The 19,371-nt window shown below is 41.6% G+C and overlaps 1 protein-coding gene across 4 annotated transcripts in view; it reads right to left on the bottom strand.

The window, feature by feature from the left end:
• FER1L6 (fer-1 like family member 6) overlaps positions 1–19,371 on the bottom strand; it is a 156,382-nt gene that overhangs the window by 125,146 nt on the left and 11,865 nt on the right. For 2 of the 4 annotated variants that reach the window (XM_077847130.1, XM_077847129.1), the window contains exon 1: positions 5,015–5,282. The exons of the other annotated variants lie outside the window; for them this stretch is intronic. The gene's annotated coding sequence lies outside the window, so the exon portion shown is untranslated. Of the gene's footprint in view, positions 1–5,014; positions 5,283–19,371 lie in introns of those variants that run through there. 4 annotated transcript variants of the gene reach the window in all.

The raw sequence follows: 19,371 nt of genomic DNA, 5'->3' as shown, positions 1-19,371 counted from the left end.
AAATATAAACCCATGTGGCCTCCTGACTTGCCAAGACTGAAATGGTTCTTCCTCTCTCCCCATTAACTTTCAATCACAATTTACCTGCCCTATATCTTTAGGATGTACTTACCCCCTATTTCTTTAGGCAATGATGCTCAACTTTGGCTCGTACATCGGACTCACATGGGGCACTTTCTAAAACTGTCTCCCACACTGTGGTCTAGATCCTACACCCAGAGAGTCTGATTTCCCTGGTCAGCAGTGAGGCCAGTGCTTGGTAATTTTCAGACTCTCAAGGTCATTCTAGTGTGCAGCAGTGTTGCAAATCCCTCTGCTTAAGTAATTAGTGCCAAAGAGCTCTCCTCCCAAAGAGAAGGTGTATGGTTTTCAAAGGAAGTTCAAAGACAAGTTTTTACCCAAAGGAGAGTGGTGAAGCTTAGGAAATTCACCAGAGCACTTGGTGAATATATTTGGTAGGTTGGACTTTATCATCCTACCCCAGCTCCTCTTCCATTCAACCTGGCAATTAGCCCACCAAATTGGTAGCCTTCTCTATTATGCATAGGATCAGTTCTCTATTGGGGTCCAAAGTGTCCCAGACAATGGCCTCAATAGATTGAGCCTAGGCTCCCAATCTCACAGGAACCAGTTTGCTCTGGCCTTCTGCGATTTGCAATCTTTCACCTCGTTGCAGCAGTAAATGAATGTTTCTCTGTTAAGCCCTGCTTTGTACATTCCAGCCTCAGTGGCCATCATAAGGAGATTTAAATATTACTGACTCCACAGTCAGTCCCTGAGAACCTCAATATTGCACCTGCAAGAATCAGCTGAGTCTAGGAAATGCACCTCCAAAGATGCTAATGAATCCCTCCTCCTGTGGTTTCTCTGGACCAAGGATGACTCAGGGATAATTAGGAGCCACATCCTGTAGAGCTGAACTGGTTCAGCCCGCCTCTGACAGCCCTTCAGACAGCTTTGCCAAATGTTTAAGGGCAAGGTGGTAGAAAGATGGTAGGACTGCCCCCAGGAAAAGGGGACTTTTCCCTCAAATGCGTCTCGCCCACGATTGCAACATGCCAACAGGGCCCAATACTGACACCTTTTTCAATCTGTGGCCACTGGCCTCCAACCTCTCCTCCTCCTCCTCTATAGCTGAGATCAGCATGACCAGCCTGGTTAGAGTGCCAGGGAAGCACAGAAATAAATATTGGCAGGCGGTACAGTTAGAGATGCAGAATTCTTCCCAGCCCCAAACTTTCTCTTGCCTGGGCCCCTATGAAAATGTTCATTTGTCTTATTCCATCCTCTTTATATCCAGGCTAATTAGAGCTCTGATCTCAGTTCTCCTAAAGATAAAAGAATCAACTTCTAATCCAAAAATAGACTACTTGCAGCTTCCCAACATTTGGAACAAGCAGCTTTCTCTCTTTCCCTGTGTCTCAGCATTAAGGAGTCTTCGAACGCTTACTCTTCCCAGGCTTTCTCTTTATCTTTATTTCCAGAACCTTCCTCTTTCCATATATTACTTGATTACCTTTGGGCAGAATGGTCAGAGTATGGCATCCATTCTTTGAGTTTCCTCTCTTGGGTTGGGTTAAGGTCCAGAATTCCTATTCCCATGTGGTCTTGGGTTTACCTTGTCACAGAATATTTTATTCTACTTTCTGCCCCTAATGTCAAGTGGAAGAAGTCACTGAAGCAGGGCTTCTCCTCCCTGCAGCTAGACAGTGACTTTGATTTGATTTTCAGTCAAAGATCTGGAAACCTATCTGGACTCCAGTCCATACAGCTTCCTTCAATCTAGCTTTACCAGCAATAGGTGTAATATTCTGATCCCTATTTGATGTGTAAGCCTATGTCTCAATGGGTTTTGAATATAACAGGGAAAGAGAAGGGCTTGGTTATAACCTCAGGGATGCCAATACAGTAACGTTTAACGATATTGTCACAAATGAGAGTCATTAATTCCATGATGGGTAAAGAAACGACCTAAGAAATTCCTTCTGAACCTCATTTTTTGGTGTCACAGACATTGAAGACAGAAGGATGGGTGCTATATTAAATAGCTGCCTTTGCTGTAGGGTCTCGGAGCCTTTAATAATACTGATGTTCATTGTGACTCTCCAAGGAGATGGCACAGCATTAAGATTTTCCTAAATTGACTTGACCACACCCTTATCACAAAACACCTAATAACATCTTAAAGAATACTCTGTGCAACACCTAAAGAAAGAGAGCCTTGGCAATCTTTGGTGCTCTCTTCTCTTTTGAAACTCTTATGAGGTGAGCAGTGGTTAAGTAAGAACCACTGAGGAAACAGGAGAGCCCAGCACATCCCTTCTCTGCATCCATTCATATGTTTCCTGTTGTAGAGCAGCAGCTAACCAGTCTTCCTGTTTCTATTCTCTCTCCTTCCTGCAAACTAGTCTCCATTCTATAGCCACCTTTGCAAAACAGAAGAGCAGAGAGCTTTCTTAACATGATAAAGAAAACCTCCAAAACCCCCTAGAGTTCATGTCCTATCAATAGCAAATATTGACAGACTTCTCCCTAAGATTTAAAGAAAAAAATGAGACAAGGATGTTCACTAACACCCTTTCTATTCAATGTTGTGCTGGAGGCCTTTACTAGGTCAATAAAGTTTGACTCTGAATTACTAAGCGAATTTAGCAGAGTATCTAGAAACAAGGTAAATAAAAAAAAAAAAGTCAAGTGTACCTCTCTGCACCAAAAACAAAGAATTATAAACTAAAACTGTAAATAAAAAGTATTATAACAGTATCAAAAATTTAAAACTTAGGAATCATTCTAAAAAAATTGACCTCTGGGGGTTCACCACCTAAAAGACTCCAAATCCCTTTCCCTTGATAGTGTTTGAAATATATGATTAAAGACAAAATTTAAAAAAAAAAAAAAAAAACAGAAAACAAAAAACAAAACAAAAAAAATTGACCTGTGGGGGAACCTGGGTGGTTCAGTCAGTTAAGCCATCTGCCTTCAGCTCAGGTCATGATCTAGGGAATCCTGGGATCCTACAAGGTGGGGAGTCTACTTCTCCTTCTCCCTCTCCCACTCCCCACCACTTGTGCTCTCTTTCTCTCTTCTGTTCTCTCTCACAAATAAATAAAATCTTTTTTAAAAAATTGACCTCTGTGTGGAATTGTTGAATCACTATATTGTACACCTGAAACTAATAAAAGAGTGTTTGTTAAAAAAATTTTAAGTAAAATTAAAACATTTTTTTAATTAAATAAACATTAAAAATTGACCCCTACACTGGAAATTACAAAAAAAAAAAAAGATAAATTGAAGGATATTCCATACTAATGGACTAGAAAATGCAATACTGGAAAGATGTCAAACTTCCCCAACTTGATTTGGAGATGTTTATTTATTATTTCCACTTTGTGAAATTTTTTGAGTTAGACATTTATGATTCACTTGTGTTTTTGTGTATATGTCATGTTCCAACAAAATGTTTAACTTTTAAAAAGCATTGATTCAAGGAAGGACCCAAAATCCTCGCTTTGGGAATCAACTCAGCCACTTACTAATTACATGTGACCTCGAGCAAATCCTTAATTGTTCTGCACCTCAGTTTCTTCATCTGTAAGATGCCTCTTGTAAATAAAATAAGTTACACTCTTCTTACAGGGCTGTCATGATCAAATAATATAAAAAATGCAACATTCTGCCTGAGGTGCTATGACTTGCACATGCTAATTAAATTAAAAAACAAGATCTACATTCTATGAATATCCCATAGCTCTCCACAATACAGGCTCAGCCCGCCAATTCAGCACTTGACACCCCCAAACTCTGTCCATTAGCCCAAATGACTTTCTGAATTCATCACACTCTTGCCCATGAAACTTTCTTACATTCAGGCCACCCATTGCAGATGACTTCTCTCACCTACCTACCTACCAACACCATATCTTTCAGGCCCAGCTTAGCGACCTACTTTTATATAATGGGTTCTCCAGTTTCGCAAGGAGGAACAAGTCACTCAGTCCTCTGGATTTCCAGCACTTTGTTTTTATCCTTATTATTGCCTTTATCACATGGGTCATAATAGTTACTTGAAAAAGATCATTCTCTCTCATTACGTGCTGAGATTCCGAAGCCAGTAACCATGTCTAGTTTATGTCTGTACCTTCAGTGATCAGCATAATGCCTGGTACAGAGTAGGGCTTGATGACCCTTGGACACATGGATGGACAGATGGACAGACAGAGCATAGATACAGAAAGCTCCCTAAAAATTCACTGGAGGTTCTTAGGCTGTCTTCAAAGATGTATCATATTGGACAGAAAGGAGCTAAGGCTATTCTAAGACTATCTCTTCATGGCTAGCTGAATGCTTTTCTTTCTAGACCACAACGAGATTGAGCCAATATTTGGTTACCCATTGTATAAGGTATAATTTATTCAGTGTACTCATCCATTTTATTATCATTATTCCAAGTGTTCTGGAACAGTCAGAATAGCTATTGTCCCTTAGGTATGTAGAATAAGCCAGGCATTGGGTTAAGGTTCTATATACAGTTTTTTAAATTTAGTCTTCCCAACAACCATCTGATAGAAGGATTCAATCTCCCTTTGGGATGCAGAAATTGAAGTCTAAAAGGTTAAGCAATCTAAAGGTTAAGTATCCCTTAGATCCCACAGCCATAAGCTGCAATTGAATTCTGGCCTGGCCGACCTCCACTCTATGCTACCTCCCAAATATCAGTCAGAGCCACAGTTTTTCAAGCACTGAATAAGAGGTAAATATTGTGCAATCCTCACCTCCCAGATGCCGAACATCACAGCTCAGAGAGGTTTGGTAACTTGCCTACAGCCACATAGCAGTCTTGTCACCAAAGCTCATGCTCTGAGCTCTCCCCTCTCAGTTTGGGGCCTCCCCTCTGGCGGCTCAACTCTCTAAGAACAAGCAGAGGAGCAACAACAGTGGCATCCCTGTGGGCTTCCAGAGGCTCGAATCCAGCAGAGGGTGTAGTGAAGCTCAGCAATAAGAACCCAAGCCTCACCTTGACCAGCGAGGGCTCCTAATAGTGCCCAGAAGCACTCGTACTCACTAACTTCTTGGAACCGAGGCAGTTCAGTGGGGCACGAGGCACAGTGTCCAGCACTAGTCTTGGGAAGACGGAAGCTTCTCTCTAGAATGCAGCGACCAAGGCAAGTAGGCACAAGGCTGCCCCATTGTGAGGGGCAGGTGCCTCCTGGGAAATGTCTTTCCACGTGTGTCCACCAGCAGCTCCCTATCTCTGTTTGAACTTCAGGCCCTCCTTAAGGCTTGGCTGCCAGAGCCCAAGACTCTGATCAGCAAACACAGCAGCTCAAAGCAGGTCCTGAGAGGAGGGGCCATTGACGTGTTTTGTTCCAAGTCAGGTAGCCCAGATGGAACAGGACTCAGAAGAACTCCAGCTCCAGACGGTGCCAAAGCCCTGAGTCCCTTCCAGCCACCATCCAGCCAACCAGCCTGGCCTTTTAATCTTTCACACTACCCCCTGCTCACTTATAATACATCCGTTGTTCACTTAATATAAGAATAATAGTTAACATTTATTAAATACTTTACTTAGGGCTAGTTCTAGATGTCTTTACAAATATTAACCTATTTAAGACCCACAACAGCCCTCAGGTAGAAACTGTTATTGTGTCCAATGTGTGGATGGCAAAACTGAGCCACGGAGTGGTCGGTAGTTCCCAGGATTTGAACTGAAGCCACCCTGACTCAGAGCCTGTGCTCTCAGGCCTACTGGCTTGCTGCCTCTGTGGCATTTCACTGGGACTTGTGTCCCGATGCTATTTCAGAGAGGTCAAGTTTATAAAGGAGAAAAATGAATAAAATTAAAAAAGAAGAAATTTTGGTGTCAAATGCCTTGGAACCTTTGCCTTTAGTGGGTTGAATGTTGGCGCCCCAAAAGACATACCCACATTGTAGAAAATGTGAATATGCCCTTATTTGCAAAAAAGAATCTTTGCAGATGTAAATTAAGTTAAAGATCTTGAGAGGAGGCCATTTTGGGTTATCTGAGTGGTGCCTAAATTCAGTAAGAAAACTTTCCTCACAAGAAGCAGAAAAGACACACGGAGAAGGCCATGTGGAAACAGAGACAGAGATGGGAATGATGTGGACACAAGGCAAGGAACTTGGCGCCACAGGAAGTAGAGAGAGGCAAGGAAGGATCCTTCCCTGGAGCCTTCAGAGGGAGCACGGTCCCATCAACACCTTGATTTTAGACCTCTGGCCTCCAGACCTGTGAGAAGATAGATTTCTATAGTTTTCAGCCTCCAAGTGTGTGGCCATTTGTTATGGCAGCCCTAGGAAACCGGCACCCTACTCTTTGTCACTTCTTCTTTTGCATATCAGCACCAGGGGAAAGGAAGGGATGTTGGCTCACTCCACCGAGCACGTAATGGCGAGGGCTGGGACGTTAGGGCCTGTGGGCGATCCAGTGGTGTAAGAGCCTTTAAGGTGTGGACACCGAGGGAAGAAGGCCATCCCTAATATGGGGCAGGGGGTGAGGGTTAAGCAGGTTAAATAGGAGCTCACAAGGCAGCATCATTCAAAATGTGCAACTGAGAGCTCATTGTCCCCAAAGAAATGAGCCTTGGCTTGGGGACTCACAGAGAGCAGCTCTCCCATCCATTTTGGATCATGGGAGGTCTGATCCCAATCAGAAGCAAAGGTCGGTCATCAGAAGGCAGTGAGTCCCAGCCTCACACGCCACAGATGGGGAAAGCCAAGGCCACAAAGCTGAAGTCGTCTGAGGTGGCACCGCTAGTCATGGCCCTGTCAGAACTGGACCTGGGAGATCCCTGGGTGGCTCAGCGATTTAGCGCCTGTCTTTGGCCCAGGGTGCAATCCTGGAGTCCTGGGATCGAGTCCCACATCGGGTTCCTGGCATGGAGCCTGCTTCTCCCTCTGCCTGTGTCTCTGCCTCTCTCTCTCTCTCTCTCTCTCTCTCTATGTCTATCATAAATAAATAAATAAATAAATAAATAAATAAATAAATAAATAAATAAATAAATCTTTAAAAAAGAACTGGAACCTGTCTCTAGACCCCTAATCCTTCCAAAGGGACCAAACCTCCTCCTCTCATCTGATCCCCTCTCACAAAGATCCTGCGGCAGCTCTCAGCAGAGCTAAGCAGCCCTGAGCCCAAAGCATGCTCCAGCTGAAGTTCACATCCCTTCTCCTAAAATTTACACTTATCTCTCCTTGTTTACAGAGTGATACCCTCCCCCTGAGGCGCTTGTGTCTCACTCGGATAGCAGAGCACATCGTGACAGCAGACACCATCTGGCTGCACAGGAGACTCTCCGCAGCAAAGGTAGGCTGGTTGCTCATTGCAGGGAGATGCCAAGTCAACACCCATGCTCGCAGCCTCATTTCTCCGCTGCATCTCCGGCTGCTTGCTGTCTGCCCCAGCCACACCATCTTCCCTCAGTGACTTGATGGGACCACGCCTCTCCCTCTGGATCTTTGCACCTGCTCCTCTCATATCTGTCATCCACATGCCTTCACTCACCTCTGTTGGTTTCACATTGTCCCCTCCTCCAGGGTCACAATGTCACTTTGTCAGAGGCCTTTCCCCAGGTTCAGCAGATCCCCGGGTTCTTAGTGCTTTTTCTTTTCATAACGTATCCTTGTTTCTAATTTTACTTTTATGTGATTCGTTTTCATTAGTGTTTATCACTGTCATTAGATAAAAGGTCCCATTAGGGTTGGAACTCTGTCTAGCTGCTTCACCATGTTCTCCCCAGCACCTTGCATACAGTACACACATGTAATTCATTCATTGCTTCACTCCATAAACATTTAATGAGCAAAATGCTGAGCCAGTGAAAGGAAATGTGCAAAGAAGGAATAGAGAAAACCACCAGCAGCCCTAGGAGAGGGGAGTCAAACAGATGAGCTACGGTCGACTCTAAGAAATTACCCAGTAAGAAATCACCTTTGCTACCTCACTTACCCTCTTTCCTGTGCTTGCTTCTTAACCATTTAGGCCTGACCAGTACTTTGCCACAGGATGAGTTGGCCAAACTCAAAGCAGTCACTAATGTCACTGGTAAACAGTCCTGGGAAATGAACTTCAGGGGAGTGATGCTGTACAATTATCTAGAATGAAGTCGGGGAATTATCTTCACAATTCAATTAGCTTCAGAGTTATTTTAGAAATGCAAAAGAGAGAATATGTTGCCAAGCAAGAAGGTTGAGCAACTCTCTTCCAGCCCTCTCCACTCTGGGAAGAATAGAACCCTGATCATGAAGCTGCTATATTATTGGTTCCAGATATAAGCACAGATCAGATCAACAGGAATCATCCCCCACCCTCCCGCATGCTCTGCCTTCTGCCATGTGGTCTGTTGCCAGAGGAAATACATTGCCGTGTCTGCAATCATTATCCCACGTACAGTCAGAGTCATGGACTGTTTCCTTGGAGAACTCACAACACTCGTTATCGTGATTCAACAAACATTTACTCAGTATCTATTGAGGATGCCCAGCATGGTAGTAGGCTTGTGGGAATTTCAGATCAGTGATGGCAAGACAATGACAATCTAGCAACTAATATACTTGAAAAGCTTACAGCTAATAAATATATTAATATTTATTAGCCATAATAAATAATAATAATAAATATCTTCTCTATTTCTAGAACACTTCATAGAATGGAAACAGCTTTCATATGTGGCTATGTGTGACAGCAGCTCTTTGAGGCAGAAGGACAGATCTGTCATCCCCCACCTCATTTAGTAGATTAACCCATTAGGTTCCAGAGGCCTTGACTGATTCACTCAAGGTTGCTTGGCTAACAAGGAGCACAACTAGAAATCGTGGCAGTCGTGAAAAAGTGCCACTCAGAGCTCCAGCTGTAGGAGGTGATGTTAACTGACAGCACCAGTTGTGCCACACTGAGGCCACACTGCCTATGGACTACTCCCAGCTAATGACTAATCACAATGAGAAAACTAATTCAGGCCCTTTCTGCAGGACTCAGAACTCTTCCAGTGGATGACTTGGGCCACAAGAAGATTCTCCCTCCAATTTCCCTTCCTTTCTGCTGTCACAGATGTCACACCTGTATCGTGGTCCAAAGACCCTGCTTCCTCCTACTCCTACCTCTTGATCCTTCCCGTGTATTTCTTCAAATAAATCTTGAGCAGGCCAATGCTATCTTGGAATCTGCTTTCTGGAGGACCCAGCCTACCAGAACTTGAATCCAGACCTTGTTATTCACAAATGGACCTCCACCGATAAAGATTTCATTTTAAAATACATTTGGAGGGCAGCTCGGGTGGCTCAGCGGTTTAGCACCGCCTTCAGCCCAGGGTGTGATCCTGGAGACCCGGGATTGAGTCCCATGTCAGGCTTCATGGAGCCTGCTTCTCCCTCTGCCTGTGTCTCTGCCTCTTTCTCTCTCTCTCTCTCTATCTCTCTATCTCTATCTCTAATGAATAAATAAATAAAATCTTTAAAAAAAAAGAATAAAATACATTTGGAAAGTACGGGAGTAAACCCAGTTTTACCCAACTTCCTAGATTCAACAAAATACTAGTGTGTATTTGACTCCTCAAAAGTACAAAGTACCACAGAATCTAGTGACTCTCAAATTGATTTGACAAGAATTTTTATCCAGTTCTCCCAAATTAGAGACTAGAATGTTGGTTTTCCACAGACCACAATTTGGGAAATGCTGTTAAGCCCCATTCTCCAACAAATAAATACCTTCTTTCCTTGGCATTGCTAAAAAGCCTCAAAATGGTGGTTTGATCTCTTTTCTTTTGCTACTCTCAAATATATGTGCAATAATACTGTAAAAAATAGGCCGAAAAAGCCACCCAGGCAACCCTCAAATGATGTAATCTTCCTTGGAAGAATAGGAAATTAATTATCCTCTACATTAAAGCTCTATTCCTGTTTTTAGAAATGGTCTGATTTTAATTAATTATATAATTTTATATTTTTTATTTTATTTATTCATGAGACACAAGCAGAGAGAGAAACAGGCTCTCCACAAGGAGCCTATTGTGGGACTCGATCCTAGGTCCCCAGGATCACTATCTGAGCCAAAGGCAGAAAGAAGCTCAACCACTGAGCCACCCAGGCATCCTGATTTTAATGATTGAAAATAGGTTTAACTTCAAGAGATGGGTAAAATGAAAAGCTTTGAAACATAAGCAATGGATACTAATTGTCTACAGGTTTTAATATTGGACCTATTATTACTGCAGGCATTTCTTAGTGAATTCACATGAAAAGGATTCCACTCAATGTCAAAAATCAGTGGTTGGACTTTTGTGATTCAATACTTGTATGAAAAGGGAACAATCCATGATACAAATTGTTCTACAGCTTTTCTATAAAATTCCTGGTACTGGGAAAGCTCAGCATGTTTGAAGCTTAGTGGAAAAATGCATTTCTGTGTACCAAGGAGGTGTTCCTTGTGTAAACAGCTAGATGAGAGTCACTTGAAAGAGTAAACTGAGGTCACTTCAGGGGCAAGAGACCTAAAAATGAGTCTATATGAGATTCAATCTTTAACTTCACAGGTTTTCCTTCTTCTCCCTCTTTGAGATGTACAGTAATGAAAACATGTTCTTGGTAAGATGCAGTGGGGGGAACCAATTGCTTTTTTTTGTCACCCACTAGGTAATAGACAAATACCATAGCAGGCACCTTATGAATGTGTCATTTAACCCTCCTAATCTTGGAGGTAAGTAGGACTATTACCAATTTCTTTTTAGATGAAGAAACAGAGGCCCAGGGAAGGTAAGCTCAAGATCATAGGCATTGCAAGTGACATTTCTTAACATCTCTTAGAATTATGTTTCTGTCATCTCTTAGTTCTTTTCTTCTTTCCCATAAGAAGTTTCCAAAAGTTCCCCTCTGTAACTTTTCAACAAGACCTTTAAAATAATTTGATAGTAGAAAAAATTTTCTAAAACAGGAAAAGTAAGGCAAATTCATTATTACTAAATATTTGTTGAAAGGGCAGTTATATTAGTCTTGTATTACTGATCAGTTATCCAGATTGGGCCATAAGCAGACACAAAAGAACCAGAAAGAATTAAATGCCTTTCCTAAAGTTGCTAATATTCTAGAAGAAAAATGAAAAGCATTAATAAAGCTATATTATATATATACAATTACAGTATTATAAATGTTAATGATTAAAACATCATTAACATCTATTAACATTTATATGAATACATGTATTAACACATATAACACTGCTTCCTGTCTATTTCCCAACTTGGGTGGCAAGGGCGCTGTAGCTTTGGTAGTATCTGCTCATCTTTGTGCCCACAGAGTTGGAAAGCCTGGGCTGAGCTTGCCTGTGACCCTCATAGGCCTTCTCTCAGGGGTCAGGACATTCCAGAACCATGTGACCTCAACCCTTAGTCACTCAGCAATCTGGAAGGTGACTTGTCATAAAAGTGATGGATGAAAGGATTTAAATTCAAGTCAGAGTTGAGATGCTCGTAGCAGGGGCAGAAGGCCAAACTCACACAGGGAAAGACAGCCTGCTGAGGCCACAAGGAGGGAATAGCAATAGGGCTTCAAAAGCTATGAATCAATAGAAGTCACAATTTAGTAAAGGAGTAGAAAGAAATTAATTGGTAGTGGTAGCAGTAGTCAAAGAAGAGACAAAGGGGCTGAGTCTACATATGACCAAGCAAGAAAGAATGAAAGGATGCCTGGTACTCAGGGGGATTCTGGGATAATCGGACCTCTTGAGTAGTATACCAGTTGAATTCAGAACAGTATACCAGTTCCTAAACAATGTTCCCATCCCAAGAGTGGAGCTATACTAAGGTTTCTCATCACCTACAAGGCTACCTGCTGGAATCCATTCCACATGTAACAATAATCATAATCAGAATGGTAATTATTAATTTGAACATTAATGAGATGCCAGGAACCGTGACATTTTTATATTCTTATTTTATTTCATCCTCAAAACAACTCTGTAAGGTAGCTACTATTATCCCTGTTTTACAGACAAGGAAACAGATACAGAGAAGTTAAGTGATTTATCTGGAATCAACCACCCTACAGGTGATGGAGCCAAGATGTGCCCCCCATACCTTTGCTCTTAACTTCCACACTTCCTTGTTTCATTCTCCCATATTTAGTGTATCCATAGAATAAAATTCCCTTACTGGGGGGGGCTAACCTGCATGTTATTTTGGTCTGTGCAATCTCAAAGAACCCAAATCACACTAACACTGAACCACACAGGAGAATCATCACAAAAACTGGCTGCAGGACAAGTTTCTTTTTGGAAAGTACTGTCATTTTGTGAAAGATCCAGAGAAACAGGACACCCTCATGCAACTATTGCTGCACAGCAAAAAGTAGATGATTTCAATCCCAAGTGCCTATAATATTCTGATAGACTGAGGGCACATCTGAAAGGATTACCATCACCATCACCCTCAATGTCTTCCCAAGCACCCAGAAAGTTCCTGGAGACAGACAAGATACAGTTAATTTTTCTTGCCCCCATCATCCCATCCAGTGTAAGTATCCAATTAATAATATACAGCATGCACTGAAAATTTTTTAAAATGCAGAATGTACACTGGAGAAAGCTTAGCAATTCAGTCCAACGCCTTCCCTCTGCAGGAAAGCTGAGGGCCAGGTCAGCCCCAGTCACACAGATCAAACTTGGATCAGACTTGGAGTGGACCCCAAGACCCTTGCCTGTCAATCTAGCACTGCTTCTACTTGATCATATGGTCTTTTTTCTTGAATGGAAGAGTGTTTTTTAAAAATTGTTATTTGGATTAGACTATTTCTTGGTTCAGTCAATTAGGATAGAGTGAACATTAACAAATGTCCTATGACAGATACGAATCTTGTACCAGGGCCATCATTTCAACCAACAATGAGCAGGTATAAGAAAGGGTAAGGGAATACTTTGGAGCTCATCTCTGGTCTGGTTACATTAAATTTAAGCTCTCATCAATTGCCAGTGGCTCCCTAGACAAGTGATTCAGAAGTTTTTGAAGCTGGAGTACATTATCTACGTCTGCAATGGGTAGAGAACAGTGGTATGTGCATTCACTGACTCAGTGCCTGAATATTCCCTGGAAGTTCACTTTTTAAAGTTTGACTACTACACCTCTGTTTTAATAACCACCCTCTTCTCTTAACAAGCAGAAGACCAGAAAATGCTGGGTGGTTGGGTGCAAGTGGATGAGATATCACAGTACTCTTATTTTGCCTTAGAAAATTCAGCGCTGTTTATTTAAAAGGTCAGCCTGCAACCATCTTTTATCTAAAAATATCAATGCACTTTCCAAACTCAGAGGGCAACATCTTAATTAACTCAGTAAATAATACTGAAGGACCTGGAAAATCTATGGTGAAAAAGTAGGGCAACACACTGTGGGATAGAAATCAGCTGCTCCTCAAATCATCTCCAGGATGTGGTCTTCTCATTGAACTTGCCCCATAAGGAGTGTAGGCTCTCTTCTGGAGTTCTGTACTTAAAATAACTGGGTGGATGCAGAACAACCTTAAAGCATGTGGATAGTTCACTGGGGACATCCCTAGTGGTATTTATCCTATTGTGATATCAGGATCCTGGCGATGTGGCCAATGACCACCTCTAACCAAGAGGTTATTTTTTTTCCCCTTCTAATACATAGGTATATTTAATTCTTTTCACATACTCATCTGGCATTGCACAGTTGTTTAAGGGATACCTGCCAAGTGAAATGCAAGCCATCTAGAAGTCCCTGACCCTAAGTGTCTCTGTTTTGGTGGATCATTTTCACATCTGGTGTTTTGTTTGTTTGTTTGTTTGTTTGTTTGTTTGTTTGTTTGTTTTTTGCATCAGCCAGTTTGGAGGATCTTTAACCTCATCACCTCCATTTTTCTTGTATTGGCCCCTTTTGCTGAGCATCCTCATCTCTATAGATGAGAGGGCAAGTGAACTTAAAATTGATGCAAAGCAAATAGATAATTTCATAATTGGTTTGCTGCTCTCATATTGTTCATGAAGCAAGAGTTAAAATTACTTGTCATTTTAATCACCATATGGTTCCTATCTCCAATTACCATGGATACACTCAAGGAACTGTGCTGACTAGGCGTTCATGAAACTGTACTTGGATGAGCCCATGGGCCTACCCATCACCAACAGGGTCTATACCCCGTAGCTTCTCACAGACAACTGCCTTTCCCATAACCCATTTCTGGAACTTCAGTGATCAGTAAGACCAGTCTAGAACCTATTGGTTTTTGTCAAAGTTCAAGGCTATATTTGCAAGTGTTGAAGTTGAACATTGATTTTCACCTTTCTGTTTTTTCTAACATCTTAATTATAAGAAGTTAGATAGGCAGTCCAATTCCTCTCTTATAGTGAACCTGGACAATCTTACTATGCCAGAAAGGAAGAAAGTGCTCAAAAGCTGATGGGAACATGTCAAAAAGACACAGGAGCTGACCTGAAGGAACTCCCTCTGGCAAAATATGGGAAAATTTGAGTATCAAAATAAATAACCCAAGGATGTATCATAGCACATTAAATAAGTAATCCATAAACCCATACTGATGCTAAAGAGGGGGAGGGGTTTAGAAGAGAAAAGAGGAAGAGGGAAATCTCTCTTTATACAGAGGTAATATTAGAAAAAAAAGATCATTAATCACCATTTTGCAATCCCTATAGTGATCCTTAATTAGCTGAGAATCATCCATGGAGGATAAAACCATTGGATGAAAGGCTTTTTAGGAGGAATCTGGTGGACATCACTAAACCGACTGCACTTACCAAAAATAATGAGCCAATGGATATCACAACGTGCCTTCCCCAGTGATACACTGAGAACACATCATCTGTGTACTCCTCTGAGAAAAGAAAGTTCAGCCTGCATCTAATCATGAAGAAGTAATCAGACAAGTATAAATTGAGAAAAATATGCAGAATAATTGGCCTTTATGAATGTCAGTTTCATAAAGACAAAATAAAAAAGGTCAGGAAACCACCCTATGCTAAACTTAGACTGACACTTCATGACTAAGTGCAATGTGTGAGACTCCTTGTCTATATTCTACTCCCACCCCACCACCACCAAAAGGCCTCTAATAGATATAAAGGGCATTGTTGGGACAACTGCAGAAATCTGAACTTGTAGCATATTGGACAATAGTATTATATCAATAGTGTCAGTAGTGCTGTATCAATTTCCTGAGTGTAGTGGTTGTATTGTGGTTGAGTAAAAGAGTACCTTTTCCCTTAGGAAATGTTGAATGATAAATTATTTCATGGTTATGCGTCATGATGTCTACGACTAACTCCCAAATAGTTCCAAGAGGAAAAAAGGCAGAAACTACAACTGAAAAAAGAAAACAGGTGGCAAAATGTTAAGTACCCTATCAAAGTAAAGTGTCTGTGTTTATTACATTGTTCTTAAAACTCTTCTGTAGGCTTGAAATTTTTTGAAATAAAAATTTACAGGAAAAAAACTGAAAAAAGAAGTGAAGAAAGCAATTGCATTTGGATAAGATTGAGAGGAAAGGAGGCGGGCAGAGCACACAATGTTCTAGCTCTAGATCTGAGTGTTATTTACAGACTGAGTGATCATTTATTGAGTTGTTATTTTTGCTTTGTGTACTCTTCCTCATGTTGTTCTATGAGAAGTTGATTTTAAAAAAACATCTTTATTCAACTATCTTCCAAACTTTATGACTCTCTTTTTACCACCAGTACATTCATACACACACACACACACACATGCACAGGTGCACATATTCACATAAGAGCTGAGTATTGCCTACTATGTGCCAGACACTGAGTTATGTGCTACAGAGACAGAAGGAGTGAAAATCTGGTCCCTCGCACTGGCAGTTCATAGGCCAGTGCGAAGCTCACACACACAGATATGATATGATGTGATATAATACAACATGACATGTCATGATAGAGTGATCAAGCAATCAGAATAGAACACAGAGGAGAAAGTAGGCTTCTCCAAAGCCATGGAAATTCATGTTGTTTTGAAGGACTGAAAGACTTTGACAAGAGGAGAAAGTACTTTGTGCTCTGGTTTGGGATACTGTGTTTACAGGATCCATTATTGGCTCTGGGGACAACCTTTGGTGATGGGCTTCAGAGTTGTCCAGAGACCTCCAAGTCAACAGGCTGGGGCAGCCAGACCTACACCCTTTGCTGGGAGATGCTCCTCTTCCTTACAGAAAAGTAAACCTCTGCCAGAGCAGGTGTAGGACAGCCTTTGGTTTAATCACAAAGAACCTGGGGCTCAGAGAAGTTGAATGATGGGTGGAAATCAGGTCATAAGTGACAGATCCAGGGCCAGAACTCAGCCATATCCCACTTTCCTTGATAGTTGGCTATTTGCCTCCTCCACTAATACATTAACTTATGCTGTGTTTTGTTTTGGTCTGTAAACTCCTCCAGGGCAAGATTCATCCTATTTTCATCATAGTAGCTTCACACTCATAAGCACAACATTTTGCAGACAACAAGTGTTTGATAATATGTTTCAGAGACTCTAACCCATTTTATCTAACTGATAAAGATAAAGGAATGGAAGCCTAGCAAAACTGTCAGTTGCCCAAGGTCCTATTATACCCTGAAGGACCTAATTCTAAAATTAGTTCTCCTCTCAGGAGTCCTACCACTAATGTTTTCCCACTTTCAGCTATTGGAACACCACATTCAGAAAATGCCAAAACCACATCTCTCCTTTATCATTAACTGAGTTTTTAAAATTAACTTGCCATTTGTTAGTCAAATAAATTTATAATAAAATAAAACTCTATGTTTTATTTTAAGTGGTAAGCTAGTAACAGATGCCTTCACACAAAGTAACTTCAAAAATAAACTGGATGGGCTCTTTCCATAGTTTGGCTATTGTGGACATTGCTGATATAAACACTGGGGTGCATGTGCCCCTTCGAATCACTATGTTTGTATCCTTTGGATAAATACCTAGTAGTGTAATTGTTGGGTCACAGGGTAGCTCTATTTTTAACTTTTTGAGGAATCTTCATACTATTTTCCCAAGTGGCTGCAGAAGTTTGCATTCCCACCAACAGTGTAAGAGGGTTCACTTTTCTCTGCATCCTCACCAGCATCTGTTGTTTCCTATCTTGTTAATTTTAGCCTCTCTGACCAGTGTGAGGTGGTATCTCATTGTGGTTTTGATCTGTATTTCCCTGATGCTAAGTGACGCTGAGCATTTCTTCATGTATCTGTTGGCCATTTGTACGTCTTCTTTGGAAACGTCTGTTCATATCTTCTGCCCATTTCTTCACTGGATTTTTTGGGGGTTTTTTGGGTGTTGAGTGTGATAAGTTTTACAGATGAACATAGGGAAAGGGAAGGAACAATAAAATAAGACAAAAACAGAGAGGAAGGCAAACCATAAGAGACTCAACTATAGGCAACAAACTGAGGGTTGCTAGAGGGGAGATGGGTAAGAGATGGGGTTACTGGGAAACAGGCAATAAGGAGGGCACTTGATATAATGAGCACTGAGAGCTATATGCAACTGATGAATCACTAAATTCTATCTCTGAAATTAATAATACAGTATATGTTAATTTAAAAAAATAAATAAAATAAATTTTGTGAGAGAAACACTATTGCTAAATCATAGTTGTAACTAATTCTGAGTATAAGACTTGTTCTCATTTTAAAAAAGAATTGGCAATTTTCAGGGAGCTGTTAAGGACATTTTCTTTGACAAAAGTGGAAATGGAAGATAATTTTAAAGAGAATAGCTTTCTTCATGACCCAATATTATTTAGTGTCGTGTCCCCTGCCCTGTAGAACCATTGCCTATGGGAACAGCAGTGTAAGGCCTACGTTTGTTAATTAGGAAAGAGTTCACTATACACCCCACCCTGCACTGCTCATATGTAACGTGTTAAATCCCTGGCCTGTTGAGATTATAAAAAGCTCCAAATAGGGCAGCCCGAGTGGCTCAGCAGTTTACTGCCACCTTCAGCCTAGGACATGATCCTGGAGACCCAGGATCGAATCCCACGTCAGGCTCCCTGCATGGAGCCTGCTTCTCCCTCTGCCTCTGTCTGTGCTTCTCTCTCTCTGTGTCTCTCATGAATAAATAAATAAAAATCTTTTTAAAATCTCCAAATAAAGATGGAGATAGTAATATTTGATACCACACAATACATTTTGATGATGGCACCACTTGAAAAGAAATTTGTGGATGGAAGGAACTTTGTCAGGCTCTGTTCAACCTCAGTCTTGAAAAAGAAAAAACCATATAGTCTCTGCAGCCCTCCGGACAGGCCTTTGCTGCAGTGGCCTGTTGCAGGGGGTTTGATAGTTGTCAGGGGGATTTGTGAAGGTTTCTTAACTTGGATCTTGCTCTAACTGCCTTCATCCTTGTAACCTGCAGGGATTTATTTTTTCATAACAGGTGTGTGAACAGTGAGGGAGTTACAGTGGACCCAAGAGAGGTCCAAACACCGCAGATCTGACCCACAGTAAATACCCTCCCTCAATCTCACAAAGAGGAAGTTGAAGGAAAGGGAAGCTGATTCTTATAAATGATTTCCTATACATCTCTTAGGAACAGCTCAGACTGGGATAAAGCTCATCCACTGATTGTGCAAAGTTTTGGTAGGGCTTTTGGTACTCCAGATTTTGATTATTCAGGAGAACACTGTCCTTCCCAGAACCTTCACTAATCCACAGATTCACAACTGCTGGTTGATATATTATTTCACCCATAAAACATAATAAAATATGTGAAAAGTGCAAGTAGTGTCTCTGGAGCCTCAGTAGGAATGACCACAGGGGCAAGGATGACAGAACCACAGTGGGGTCGTGGCTGGGTATCAGCTATGCTTGGCCACTAGCTGAGTGACCCTTCTCCCATAGCAGCCTCGAGGAGAAGATTTCAGTCCATGTGTCCTCACGGCAGAATGAGATAAGACCTCCACTCAAGGTCAGTGAAGACTCCTCTCAAACAACTAGAACCAAGACTATCCAGAGCAGCATCTGTTTATTGAGGTAAGTCTCACTATATGCCAGGCCCTGGCAAAGATGGTACACCTGCTATTGCCTTCATCCCAAAGCAACCCTTGAGGTGGCCACTAGTGTCATCCCTATTTTAAAGATAAGAAAATTTGGATCCCTGGGTAGCTCAGTCAGTTAAGTGTCCAACTCTTGATTTCAGCTCATGTCATGATCTCAGGTGGGAGATCAAGTTCCGAGTTGGGCTCCGCACTGGGTGTAGAGCCTGCGTAAGATTCCGTAAGATTCTCTCTCTCTCCCTCTGCCCCTCCCCCACCTCCCTCTTTAAAAAAAAAAAAAGGTAAGAAAACTGAAGAGGTCTAGGTGGGACATTATGTGGTAGAAGGGAAATTCCA

The sequence above is a fragment of the Canis aureus genome, chromosome 14, assembly GCF_053574225.1.
Source record: "Canis aureus isolate CA01 chromosome 14, VMU_Caureus_v.1.0, whole genome shotgun sequence".
NCBI classification, from domain to species: Eukaryota; Metazoa; Chordata; class Mammalia; order Carnivora; family Canidae; genus Canis; species Canis aureus.
Note: the sequence above shows the minus strand (reverse complement) of the source record. Positions and strands in the feature narration are given on the sequence as shown.